Below are 12,612 nucleotides of genomic sequence, written 5' to 3'. Positions count from 1 at the left end.
CTCATGAGCTGAGCAAAAGAGCCTTGTTTTATAGACAAGGGCTAAAGAAAGCAGAGCCGGAGACCAGAAGGCAACTGGCCATCTCAAAGTTGCTTTCCCTGCAGAGCTTAACACTGAAGAGATTACCTTATCATGCAGGCTAGAGCTGGCTTGTCTGGACATTGGGTCATTGTCTCCCTAGCTTTTTCTTTATTTCTTAGGTCAATAAACACCTTGTCTGGTCTTGGAGTAAGGAATTTCAGTGAGAGACACTACGAGGGTTTGGCCTTTGGGGCGTAGTATGGGAGCATGGTGTAAACCCATGGTCTCCTGTAGATTTTATAGAGTAATGCTGGCTTATTCTTATAACAGTTCCTCACATCCCGTGAATCATCTGAGCTCACAGACCGAGATTTTTCCTATTTTTTAACCAACAGCTATTCTCCTGTGAGTCTGGTCTGTAGACTTGGGTTTGCTGCAGGGGAATGGCATCTACACTTGGTCAGAGGAGTGTGTCCTTGCTGGACAGGCCTTTGGCTCAGTGACACAACCCAGTACTTTGAAGACACAAGCTCTGTTTTCTAAGCCATGCCGTCTTACCCTTCCCAAGTCTTGTTTTTCCCATTAAAAATAAAAGCAGCAATAACAGGCTAGGTGGCCGAGAGAGGCATTTACTTAGCAAGATGACCCTCCTGGCTTCATCCTCATCCTGATGTTTCGGTGCCCACAGGGTGGCTGTGGCACAGAGAAGCCTGCTCATGGCTCTGGTATCACATCCTACCTCCCTATCTGAGCCCTTCTGGTAATTATACTTTATAGACAGAGGCCTTTCTATACCATGTCACCCTGACGTGGGCATACTGGAAACCATACCGTTGACTGCCGAGCCTGGGCCATGTCTATGAACAATGAACACAGCTGGGGACAGTGTGGTCACCGACCTGCCTGAACCCCAGCAGTGGGCCTCTGCCTGGACTGACCAGACAGATGGCGGCCCCACCCCCCGCTGCTCCACCCACATGTTCCACTTGGTCTCCTAGGTGATGATGTGCGTCTCTGTGGAAGGGCAGAGAGCAGGTACCTGAGCTCTCGGCATCCATTAGTTGCTAAGTAGGAAGCTATCCCACAGCCTGGCGCCCCAGGGGATGCTGGTACCTGGGCCTTGGGTGAGGGGGTCCCCTCTAAGCAGTCTTGGAGGTTCCCAGGTCGGGGCACTGAACTAGATGGAAGAGAGACTGACTGTGGCCCATGTCTCGTGGAACTCAGAGTCTAAATGGGGCACCAACAAATAAAAGAGGGGTCATGACATAGCTGAGTTTGGCAAAGAAATGCTTCCTAGAGGGGGGAACACAGAGCATCCCATCTTGGGTTAACTGATGGGGGCTGCTGGACTGTTCTGGGGGTGAGAACAGGCTTGAGCCTGCTCTCTGGTTGCCTGGGCAGACCGTCCTAATTGATTAGTGATGTGTGTTTGCTGAAGGGAGAATATAATAATTCCTCTGCCAAATATCTGCCGACTCCAGCTTCGGCCAGAATTGAACGAAAGTGTATTGAGTTCTTGCTAAGTAACAAGTGGGCCTTGTGTTACTGGCGTTATAGCAAACACGTATTATTCCTTATATGTCAGGCATGACCCTAGATGATTTCACAATAATCTTCTGAGGTCAGAACTGTCTCTACCTCTGTCTTATGCATGAGGAACTTGAAACCCAGAAACAATAAACCCACAGCCATAGCCATCAAATGTCAGTGCTAAAGGGGCTCGGTGGTGAACTGAACTAAGCCTTCCTTCATAGTAAGGAAGAGGAAACCTCAAAGAGGAACCTCGCCCAAGGCCATTTAGAGCTAAAAGATGGAAGGGCGGGAGAGAACATTCCCCGTTCCATTTGCCCAGAGGCTGTGGGCCGTGGGCAGCCAGACACTTGCTCAGAGTGAGCCAGTGAGCAAGGGCTTCGGCAAGCTGGGACTGATCCCAGAGTCTATTTCTTTGCTCACCTTAATAAGTAGCCTTTTGAAAAGTAAGCCCCAGACAGGGGAAGGGGCTGCAGGCAACCCATCACTCCCCACCTCTACCTGCCCTCCCTCAATCCAAGCAGAGTTAGATGCAGAGGCCGAAAGTGTAAGAATACATAAAGGAAGAACAAAGGCCAGAGGCTGTGCACGCATTCCTTCCTGCCCCGGGGACCTGTATGGGGCTTGACCGGCATCAGGTGCGTCTGGAAGGCTGGCTCTTGATTTCATGTCATAGGTCCTGAGCGGCTGCCCAGTCCCCAGTGTTGTTCTCAGCTATGAAGCAAGCAAAATAGTTGGAGGTGTTTTGATTGGAGCTTTGGCCCAGAGTACAGCTGGGTGAGTAGTCAAGAAATAACCCGGTGGGGCACAGATGCCCCAAGACAGGTGGCAAGCCTGTGTTCGGGTCTGGGGAGAGGGAAGCAGTGGTTTCTGACTTCAGAGAGATGCTCAGGAGCTTTGGACTATTTCCTGTGAAGGATACGGGCTAATGAGGTGATGGACGGTGGGTAGTGTTATGCAACCCTGGCAAGGGAGAAAGGCCAGGCAAGGGAGCACCGGGAGCCTCCTGTGGGGGCAGGGGCGCAGTGCCAGACTCGAGATCCCATCGTGAGCCTCGGGGCAAGGACTGCTCTTTGGTAGAGATGTACTCTGGCTCCAGGCATAGGAGCTTCGCCAATGAGGCCCCTCCCCTTCCTTTGCCTTGGAACAGAAGAACTGGGCAGCCTCCTGTCCTCTGGCTGTTTATCTAGCATGCCATCTCTTGATGGGGCCCTAGGCTCCCTCACCCACGAATGGGGACCCAAGAACTGCCAGAGGTCCGAGGCAGATGCTGAAAAGCTGCACGCTAGGGAGCTGTGTCTGCTGACTTTGAGGGTTCAGATGACAAGTTCTGCTTTGCCCAACACCTGCTGTGTGTCTGGCGAGTTACTGGCCCCCCTCTTGTACCATGGGGCTCCTCACTTCCCTCTAAGGAGACTTAGTGACGTCATACATGCCCCTGTGGACTTTTCCCACAGTTCTTCCTCCTCTTTCCGAATGCAGAGGGCAGAGATGCTGCCCGGCAGAGACATGGCCTTTACTGGGGGCTCGACTTTATTTGTTGACTATAAAAATGTCAGCTCCTTTGGGCAGCTTCTTGAGTCAATATTTGTTGTTCTGAGGCTGAGTTCAAATGCCCAGTAATCCTTTTGGCCTGGCCTCTTCCTCCTCACCTGGGCGAAGACACACACCCACAAATAACTTGGCAGCGTCCCTCACCAACTGGGCCACCAGCCTGCTCCAAGCCTCCAACGCCATTCCTCAGAGGAGTGGCTCCAAGTGCCAGGACCCGATGGCGGGCACTGGAAATTAAAGTCAAAGAGAGGAGGCCCAAGCGTGGCATTCACTGTCAAGCTGGGCAGCGTGCTAACGACACCGATGGCAGCGAGGGTGGTAATGACCACAGTGGGGACCCTTGCAAGAATGTTCCAGGTGCTGCCTCTTCCATGAGGATTTCCTGAGCCAGCCTCAAACAGGGATCTGGGAGGATGTGGAGTTTGTTCACTTTTTCCTTTGGGAACTCCTGTACCAACCCCTACTACCCTACTTCCCGCAGCCTGTCTCTGGTAAGAAGGCCCATGGGGTATGGGTGGGGAGACAAGGAGTTCTCAGAGTGAATGGACCTCGAATCCCCTTATTTTGGTGTGATGTTGGACCAGATGCTTCACCTCTCGGAGCCTCGCTTTCTCCTTTACAAGGAAGACTTGCCCTGCCATGCCGCTTTGCTGTTTATAGAGCACATAGAGCGCTCCGAGGGTCAGCTGACCTGTAGTATGTATTTTGCAGGCATTCATCCTTTCCACTCTGTGGCTGGCACCTCCTGGTGTTACATAATTCCTCCTTGCACATGGAGCCGCACCTGCACAGCACCATCTGGGCCTGGGAAACCATGCGTCCACTCCATTGGTACCTGGGAAGCTCTCACAGGCAGGGGCCGATTTCATGAGGCACCTTTGCCCTGCAAGCTTGGTTTTCAACATCAGCAGAGCACTGGGTACCTGAGGGTGCAAGGCAGAACCATCCACTGCCCTGCTTCCCGCAGCCTGTCTCTGGTAAGAAGGCCCGTGGGATATGGGTGGGGAGACATGGAGTTCTCAAAGTAAATGGACCTTGAATCCCCTATTATTTCGGTGGGATGTCAGACCAGTTACTTCGGGGCAGGTGCAAGCCTTGCACCTGTTGCCCAGAGGGACCTCCAGGCGAGGGGTGCACTAGATCTACCTCATGGCTCGCAGTGATAGCCTGGGGCTCACTAACACACCCAGTTTCATGACTACTGGGGGGCTGGGGTCTGCAGCCCTGTCCCTTCATTGCGATGTGCGCTGTAGTTCTACAAAGGGGGCTGTACCTCTGGAAAGGAAGAAGAGAGAAAAGTCTCCCCTGACAAAACATCAGGTTGAGCCAAGAGGGTAGACACGGACCTTGGGACACCCTGCAGTTCCTCCGATGATGTATTCAGAGAACTCCATCCCGAGACCTGCTGGTCCTGTGCCAGCCACAGGTGCAGCCTTGCACCATCTCTCGAGGCAGCCTGCACCAAGCACATGGGTTGGTTATGAGCAACAGGGACATCACTGATGATCCCCCAGTCTGTCTGTATCCCAGCCCAGGAAGGAGTAACTGGGTTGTTTTGTTTTTCTGGTACCCAGATGGGCTTTGCTTGAGATACACTTCTATTTACTTTTTAATTAAATAATTTAATTAATTAGGTCTTATATATCTCCAGGTGGCCTTAGACGTGGCCATGAGTAGACTTGATCTGCTTTTTTTTTTTATCTTTTCACTTCTGTGTATTAATTTGGTATACTTGTGTGGAGGTCAGAGGTCAACTTTTGAGAGTCGGTTCTCTCCCGCTTCCTAGGATGCTGGAGGAGATCAGATTTGGGTCACCAGGAAAGCCTTCATTGAGCCATCTCACTGCTGCAGCCTTAAACGTTTTTTGTTTTGGATTTGTCGAGACAGGGTTTCTCTGTGTAGCCCTGGCTGTCCTGGAACCCTCTCGGTAGACCGGGCTGGCCTCAAATTCACAGAGATCTGCCTGTCTCTGCCTCCTGAGTGCTGGGATTAAAGGCATGCATTTTTTTTTCCAGTCTTAAACTTTTGACCTTTCTTTCTCTACTTCCCAAGTGCTGGGATTACAGGCATGCGCCCCCCACCCCCAGCCCTCACTACCTGTTTTATGAATATCAAACCAGTGCCTCATGCATGCTAGGTAACTCTACCAAGTTACTCCCACCCCCAGCTATGAGATTTCTACCGAATACCTAAACAGTGGTGGGCGGGCAAGCGGTACCTGGATCCACCTGGGACCAGGCACAGGAGGGACACGCTTTCTCCACTACCGTGCTGGAGATAGGGTCTATGCTTCCTATGCCTAGCCTTTGTGTAATTACTACGAGACGCCTTAGTGGAAACCAAAGAATGAATCTGAGGCAGGGTGCCAACCAAGCCAACGTGGGGATTTCTCCCAGGGAACAGAGTCTCAGAATAACTGCATTAAACATGAAGGTCCCTGCCTGGAACCACAGCACACTCGACCTACACGCTGGAAGTTTTGGGGTGAAGCTGCTCTCTTCAGCAGATCCTGCCGCTTGTTTTGACGTTTAGGGTCCACTGCCAAAATCCCAGGTACAATACACTCTACTCTGAAAGAGTCTGAGTTTCTTTTAGCTGGGGGTATGATTTGCCCACAGTAATCCCCAAACTTATCAGTTTTTAATGAATGTACATCAAGACTCAGGACATTTCAGACATTCCAGGAAGCTGCCTGGCGCCCTGCTGCTCAATTCTGCCTTGTAAAGCCACCGCTAATCTGATCTCTGCCGCGGAGAGTTGGTTTGCTCTGCAGCTTTCGACAACTGGGTTTCTGTAATAAGAAGTAGCTGTGAGTCCAGTTTCAGCTCAGCACACTGTTGGGTTCATCTGCAGGGAGGTCTGTTCGCCCCATGGCTGAACGATCATTCTCCCATGTCACAGTGGCCACTTGCTGAGGATGGATGTCCGCGCTGTTGCTGGTTTGGAAGCATTTGAAAAACTACTACGACCATTTGCGTTCGTATCCTCTGTAACTGTATTTTTATTTCTTCTGGGGCATGTGTGCGTGCATGCATGAGAGGGTGTACATGCGTGTGTGTGTGTGTGCACGTGCATGCATGTGTACGTGCGTGTGTGTGTGCACGTGCATGCATGTGTACGTGCGTGTATGCATGTGTGTGTGTGCGCATGCGTGCATGAGTGGTGTGTGTGTGTGTATTTCTGGGTCTCTGAGCAAATAGGATAAGTACTCAGGCAGAATTCTAAACATTCTTTAGGTCTCTGCGTTGGCTCTGCTCCAGCACAACTTCTGCACGTAGGCAGGACCTGTGGGTTATCTGTAGCCGTTGATAATAGAGATGGCAAAAGAATGGCGGTCACTCCTAGGGTGACCATACTGCTCAAGGCTGTGGGGAGGTCTCCAGAAGATGATTGTGTGGTGAAGAGCTACCAAGGCTTCTTCTGAAACCAAGCAGTTGACAGCCAGCAAGAACATGGGACCCAACCTCACACATACAGTTGAATCCTGCCGACAACCACGGAGCTGAGAAGAGTACCCAAGTTCTGGATAGGACAAAGCCCATATCTGGATTCAGTCCAGTGAGACCTTGCATGGAGCAATCAGCCAAGCTGTTCCTACAAAAACCGTGAGGTCATTATGATGGAACCTTACAGCCCACAGTCTACTGTTTAATATTACAGAGTCTGTGGTCATTTATTATTCAGGGCAGAACACGGACATGCAAGTGTGTTGGTTTGCCTTTACAGAATGCTACTGTAACAATATACAATTGACTGGGTAAGTTGTTCTTTAAAATCTTTTTTTTTTTCCTTTTTACAGTCCTGGAGCCTGGGAAGCCCTAGAAAACCGTATGGGGAAGAGGAAGGCTTTTTGTCAGTAGCATAGCAGGGAAAGCAAAGGAGCATTTGACATCAACAGACAGGGCAGTAAAGAGGGGACAGAATTTCTTCAGATCCACTCCTGAGTGACTAACCCACCCCGAGACACATCATCATGGGTCCATTCCCAATGGTGGTATGCCCACAGCTTAATCTCCAATAGCACCATCTCTTAATGCAATCATTGGTCCATTCCCAACGGTGGTATGCCCACAGCACCATCTCTTAATACTGTTTTAGCAGCCTTTCAATTTTCATATGAGTCTGAGTATTCAAACCTCAGCAGTGAAGAAAGCAAGATCACTTCTTGGTTAGTGTTTAATGATGTTTCAACTTAGCTCAGTTCCTCTTAAAAGGGGAGTCTGGAGCAAACATTAGCATGCTTACGCTTTCCTTGGGAGAAGTGATGTGCCACTGCCTCGGGCTGCCACTAAAGGGTGCTCTGCTGTCTGTGCGGCAAGCCTGTGATGCTGAAGGATGAGCCTTGCCTCAGTCTCCCCTCGGAGCAGTGGTTCTCAACCTTGCTAATGTCACAACCCTTTCATACAGTTCCTCAAGTTGTGGTGACCCCCAACCATAAGATTATTTTTGCTGCTACTTCATAACTATAACTGTAGCACTATTATGAATCATAATGCAAGTATCTGTGTTTTCCGATGGTCTTAGGTGACTCTATGGAAAGGTTGCTTCGTGCCAAGGGATCCCGACCCACAAGTTGAGAAATGCAGCCTTAGAAAGGAGTGATTGACATTGCTGGCTCTGTTCAGTGTCTGCTTTCTCATCTGGAAAACTCGTCCCTTGGCCTTCCACACTGCACTCCTCTCCAGACCCTCTGTGAGCTGCTCAAGACCGGACCACACATTTTGATGCTTCATCCAGCACTGCGAACAAGAGTCAGGGAAGGGCCCTGGACTGCCAGCAGCAGCTGGATACTTTGTCAGATGCGGCAGCCCATGCTCTCATCCTCCGATGGGACCCTAGCCGTCACCTGTCCACCCCAATGCCTGGGCTTTATCCGAGACTCACGGGGAAACATGTCACTGCCGGGCTCTCTGGGCTCTGGCCAGCTCTGGGTCCCTGTGGGACGCTGCCGCCACTAGCACGGGTGTTCTTGTTTCGTCTCCTGATTTTTGAATTCTTAATTTTCTCCTTTCTTGGCTGCTATGTTTGCTCTGGCAGATGACTTCTTAAGAAATGGGCCGTAGCCTGTAGTGTGAAAGAAAATTCAGTCTGGCCTTGGCGTTAAGTGTCAGACTTATCAGGAAGGTCAAACGCTGAGTCGGAGAGGTGGACAGGTGGCTCAGTAGTGAAGGACTCTGGCTGCAGACACACTGAATCTGAGAGGAGAGAAAGTGGGGAAGAGGCTTGAACTTATTGACACAGGAGAAAACTTTCTGGGCAGAACACCATTAGCACAGGCACCAAGATCAACCACTAATAAATGGGACCTCATGGGACTGAGCAGGGCACCATCATCTGGAGAAACTTGACTACGGAATGGGAAAAGATTTTTACCGACTCTACATTCGATAGAAGGCTAATATCTAAAGCATGTAAAGAAACTTTAAAAAAAAAACCCACTGGACATCAAGAAACCAAATAACAGTTAAAAAATAAGGTACTGATCAAAATATAGTTCTCAAATAAGGAACCAGAAATGGCTGAAAGCACCTGAAACATTCTCCAATGTACTTAATCACCAGGGAAATGCAAATCCAAACTACTCTGAGATTTCATCTTGCCCCGATCAGATGGCCAAGATCAATAAAACAAACGACAGCTCATGCTGGAAGGATGTGACGTAAAGGGGACATTCACCTGTTGCTGGTGGGTGTGCAAACTTGCAAAACCACTGGAAATCAGATGGTGGTCCCTCAGAAAGATGGGACTAGATCTACCTCAAGATCCAGCTATAGTCCTCTTGTTCATCCTTCATCCTAAAGACTCTGCATCCCACCACAGAGACACTTGCTCAGCAATGCTCATTGCTGCTCCATTCATAATAGCCAGAAATTCAAACAACATAGATATTTGTCAGAAGACGAATAGTTAAAGAAAACATATTTACGCAAAGGAATATTATTCAACATTTAAAAAGAGAAATCATGAAATTTGTAGGTAAATGGATGGAGCTAGAAAAAAATATCCTAATTGAGGTATCTCAGACCCTAAAAGACAAGCATAGTATGGATTCACTTATATGTGGGTATTAGCTGTTAAGTTATTGATAAACAACATACAACCATATAACCGTAGAGGCTAGATAGCGAGTAAGGAACTAGGTGGAGAGAAGGATTCCCCTAAGAAGGGAAATAGAATAGATAGTTATGGATGCATGGGGGGAGGGCTGTGCTAGAATGGGAGGTCAAATGCGAACAGGGAAAGAAAAAGAGGGTAAGGAACAACTAAAACTAAGGGTCACTTGAGGGGTCATATGGAAACCCAATAGAGTAGAAGCTTCTTAAAACATATACATATATGAAAGAAATAGAAACGGAATCACAAGATAATTGAGGGGGGGCAAGTCTCCAAATGAAAACTCAGTGCTGGGAATAGATTGCATCTTTGAGTAGGTGGTCAAGGGTCTCCATGGAAACGCCAAACAACAGACACTATTGCCAAGGGTATTGGTTGCTCCCCACAAACCGATGGTAAGGTCCTACTCCTGAAGGAAGACATGACCGTTGCAACTCACTGAACAGGAAGAAGTCCAGCTGGTGCCGAGGACCCAGGTTCCATGCCCAGCACATATGTCAGCTCACAACCACATGTAACTTCGGTTCCAGGAGATATGACACCCTCTTCCGGCCTGCCCAGGCACCCGGTGTGGACGTGATGTTCATCCACGTACACAGGCAAAAACATCTGTACACATATAATAAAATAATTAAATCTCACAAAAAGCCAAAGCCAATTGAAACGTAAGCATGGTTTGTGCCAGTGAGCAATGGCATGACCTCGAACATGGCTGCCATGACTAGCTGGTATGCCAGCAATTCGAATAACTACAACCCTTAAGTTATTGCTAGTGTGAGAACATGCACCTTCAAATGAAAGTGCTGGAATCACTTGGGAGTGAAAATCTCCTCACGTGCTTTGTAAGTATGAGGTCTACCGAATATTTGTCATATATAAAAATTGGAATGTTGTGATAATTAATGAGAAATTTTACACATGAAAAGCACATATTGAAATCATTCAAATAGCAGAGTAGGAGACAGAATGTTAGTTAAGATTAAGACAGGTTAAGAGAGAGAGAAAGGGGTAGGTAGCTAGCTAGAGGAAGCATTTGACCTCCTTTCGAAGGCAAACAAACATAAATAGAAAACTAAATGTTGTAAGAATCTAACGGAAGAGAAGCTGTGGAATAGTCTAGATTAGACAGGTCCTAATTCAGACCACCATAGCATTGTTTCATCATTGACACTTATGAAATGAACAAAACAGTCTTAAAGTTATATTCAACATTTCTTATTTACAGTCACATCCCCCTATTTCAGTCGCCGGTGGCCTGAGTATACAATGGGAGGCACTGGAAACTCAGGTGGGGCTGGATGGTTTCCGGACGGGCACTAGTTGGCAACATAGAAAAACTGCCCCCCCCCACTGGTTTCCTCTCTCAGGTTTCTCTGTTCATGATGATCTGGGGGGAAGAAAATCAACTCTCTGTCCCTATTTCTTGTCAATCAAAAGGAACGAGAGAAATGACAAAATGACATCTGCCCACCCAGCAGAAGAGTGCCAGCTCTCACCTGGCGAGCTGGGAAAGGCTCCTGAAGGCAGGATTGTCGTTCAGGACGTCTCTTCCTCTTCTTGTGGATGGATCACAGCCTCAGCTAACCGCTGCAGAGACGCGCACTCAATGTGACAGCTTGGCAACTGCTTCTGTCAACAGATCAGACCTGGAGCACTGCTGATGTCACTTGGAAGTCGTTGGAGATCAGATTCACACACACCACCAACCCCAAGCCCTTGACCTTGGTTGACAATTCAGACCTGGTGTGGGGTCAAGAACTTAACATTTCCGGCTTGAGAACCTGAGGCCAGCAGTGTCAGCTTAACATTAAGGGCATAAAGATCTCTTGTCTTTATCTAGGCAGACAGAGGGCTGTGTCGCCTGCCCTGTCCACCTTGTCTGTCCCTATCACTGCCTCAGCCTTGCTCAGGTTCTTAGCTGTCTAGCCCACACCCTGATGAAGCATCCTAATTATAATTTTTACTCTTATTTTGGTTAGGTTGTGGGGATGGAGCCGGGGCTTCTACCACTGAGCCCCGCCCTCCCTCAACTTCAGCCAGCTTTAGCATATCAAACCCCTCCGTAGGGGTGGGGCCCTTAGTTTTCCTGTGTCATTAGCATCTAGTTATGCCTTGCATAAATAGTACAACATTATTTTATTCTGATCCGAAATTTTCTTTCTTCATTTTGTCTTCTATAAAAATTTATTGCCTTTACTTCACTGGGAGGGGGAACTTGAGAGAAGCTGACTGACTCAGCAGTTAAGAGCACTGGCTGCTCTTCCAGGGAATCTGAGTTCAGTTCTCAACTGTCTGAGACATCGGCTCCAGGGAATCTGACACTCTCTTCTGGCCTCCCGGGCAGCTATATTCATGTACACGTCCACCACACAGATACACACATATACATGATTAAAAAGAATTAAAATAAATATTTTTTAATTGCCATGATTTCCTTTACTTCATTTCTCCTTCTCTATATTTGGGGAGTTTTCATGCAAGTTTTATGACTTTAGAGGTTAGAGTCAAGATTTACCAATGTGTATGGACAGTGTTAAATTAATCCAGACTTTTCATTCCTCTTCACCCTACTCACCTCTGAACTCCCAGTATGAATTTCAATATTTTTCATTACTATTATTATTATTATTATTATTAGAGACAGGGTTGTCCTGGAACTTGCTCTGTAGACCAGCCTGGCCTCGAACTCAAGGAGATCCACTTGCCTTTGCCTCCCCAGTGCTGGTATTAAAGGTATGTGCCACCACCCAGCTAAATTAGAGTATTTTAGTTCTGATATTTTTACCTGGCAAATAAATGCTTGGGCTACTGGTGTAATGGTCTGTCCTGTACCTTTAAGAGACAAGTCCTGCCCCCCAGTCCACCACCGAGGCAGGCTGATTTTCCTTCTGCTTCCAGTCTGAATCTTTCCCTTTCAGACTTTCTCCCAAAGAGGTAGCTGCTGTCATGGTTCCTCTCCTCTTCCCCTTCCTCTCTCTCTCTCTCTCTCTCTCTCTCTCTCTCTCTCTCTCTCTCTCTCTCTGTTTCTTTCCTCATCCCCCTTCTCCCTTCCTCTCCTCTTCCCTTCCATAACCCACTAAATAAATATCCAACCTCACTCTGCATGGCCTGCCTATCTGTCTCAGTCTCTTCACCGACCACAAGACTCCCTGCCTAGGACCCACTGGCACTCATGGCCTGCTGCCTGCTGCCACTCGGGGAGCTGCAACATTTTATCTAAACCATAACAACTGGTATTGTTACTCTGTATTGACTTGCTATTTTCCCTAGTGCATGATACATGCTCTTAGCATTGTTGTCTTCCTTGAATTGTATCTTATTTTGTTTCTTTCTTTCCTTCTTTTTTCTTTCTTTAATACTTATTTATTTAGTGCATACGTGTGTATGAAGGAG

General features: G+C 48.1%; 1 long non-coding RNA gene across 1 annotated transcript; it reads left to right on the top strand.

Annotated features, from left to right (window-relative positions):
- The first annotated feature begins 3,733 nt into the window (after window positions 1-3,733).
- LOC146891278 (uncharacterized) lies at window positions 3,734-11,649 on the top strand. Its single transcript, XR_014997673.2, has 2 exons — window positions 3,734-4,082; window positions 7,630-11,649. It is a non-coding gene; the product is annotated as an uncharacterized LOC146891278 (long non-coding RNA).
- The last annotated feature ends 963 nt before the right edge of the window (window positions 11,650-12,612 follow it).

This window comes from Myodes glareolus, chromosome 17, assembly GCF_982192425.1.
Source record: "Myodes glareolus chromosome 17, mMyoGla1.1, whole genome shotgun sequence".
Taxonomy (NCBI): domain Eukaryota; kingdom Metazoa; phylum Chordata; class Mammalia; order Rodentia; family Cricetidae; genus Myodes; species Myodes glareolus.
This window is presented reverse-complemented; position numbering and strand designations above follow the sequence as displayed.